Genomic DNA, 1,524 nt, shown 5'->3' on the forward strand with positions numbered 1-1,524 from the left:
GGATAATGACTTGACACTGACATGTTAATATGGCAACAATGACTTGACAAGCTTGAAAAAAAATGGTGAAATGCTTAACAAATGTAAAGGACTGTAATCTTCACCTTTGATTTAGTTTGTTGGTCATATTCACAAGTTTGCTTTCCAAGTTGGTAACATAATGGAAACTGATGATGTGCATATGATTATCCATAGTTGTGTACACCATAGAGACCATCATATCAACTATAGTAAAACTTTTATAAATTAATACTCAATAAATTAATAATCTCAATTAAATAATATTTTTGATCGATCTCAACTTAAAATTAACATGATAAATTAATAATTCGTTAAATTTATAAGATAATACATTTTAAAAAAACATAGGTCCCACTTGATATATAAATTAATAATCTCCTTATACATCAAAATTATATATATATATATATATATACATGACTTCATTAAGAAGCTTTTGTAAAATATGACTCCAATATTACTTGTTTTTTTTTGAAATTGATGTCTTCTTGAACCTCATATCTCTAACTTTTTTTAGTGCTTTAAAAAGCACTAGTGTAGTGTTCTAATATTGTAAGAGAAATTATGTAATATGATTGTTGCTTTGAGTGTATTTTTACACGAGACAAACTCTATGTGGAAAGTAAAAACTTTATCTAAGGGAGGACGAGTTACTTTACTTAAATTGGTTTTAGCAACATGCCTTTAGTTTACATGTCCTTTTTTTTTTTAATTGGGGGATGGGGGATTCAAACCTTATTCTTTAGCCAGGGGGATTATGCACTAACCAATGAACCAAATGCTTGGGTGCTAGTTTACATGTCTTTATTTCAAATGTCAATCCAGGCAAGAAACACCATTGAAAATATTCAAAATAAACTTTTGTGAGGAGGCCTGAACTTAGTCTGAAAATTGCACCATGTTACTTAGGAGGAATGTTTGTAATTATTGAGATGCTGGTGGATTTGGCTTGGTTGATTTAGGGCTCAAAAATAGGGCACTTTTGAGCAAATGGTTATGGCGTTTCAGCAACAAACTGAAAAGCTTCTAGAGACACATAGTTATGGAAAAATCTGATCTTAAGCATAACAGAATTACTCCAAGCGTCGGTAATCCTAGTAAAGCATCAAATCTATGGAAAAACATTACAAAACCGCTCTTAATAGTTGGAGATTTCAGCAACCTTGTTGTTAGTGGCATAGGACTGTCTCTCAAAAATGGATGCAGAATCAATTTTTGGAATGAAGTATGAGCAAATGGCTACATCCTCAAGAACTCCTTCCCAAGAATTTTGACTCTCGCAGTGAAAAAAAGGGCAAAATTACTGACTTCAGGGAATGGATCAACAACGATTGAGTTTAGAGAGTAGATTTAAGACGAAATGTTTTCAGATGAGAAAGTGAATAATGGGAAAGCTTTAAAAATCTCATTGAAGCCCAAGCTCTCAATAGGGATTTTCATGATAAATTAAATTGGAAGGAAAGCTTCAGAGATAATTATTCCACTCAATCTTTCTGACGACAT

At 31.8% G+C, this 1,524-nt stretch overlaps 1 protein-coding gene across 6 annotated transcripts in view; it reads left to right on the forward strand.

The window, feature by feature from the left end:
- LOC110416810 (TOM1-like protein 3) overlaps positions 1 to 1,524 on the forward strand; it is a 9,528-nt gene that overhangs the window by 1,298 nt on the left and 6,706 nt on the right. The window lies entirely within an intron of this gene.

Source organism: Theobroma umbraticum, unplaced genomic scaffold (assembly GCF_002168275.2).
Source record: "Theobroma umbraticum cultivar Fairchild unplaced genomic scaffold, ASM216827v3 scaffold_51.0, whole genome shotgun sequence".
NCBI classification, from domain to species: Eukaryota; Viridiplantae; Streptophyta; class Magnoliopsida; order Malvales; family Malvaceae; genus Theobroma; species Theobroma umbraticum.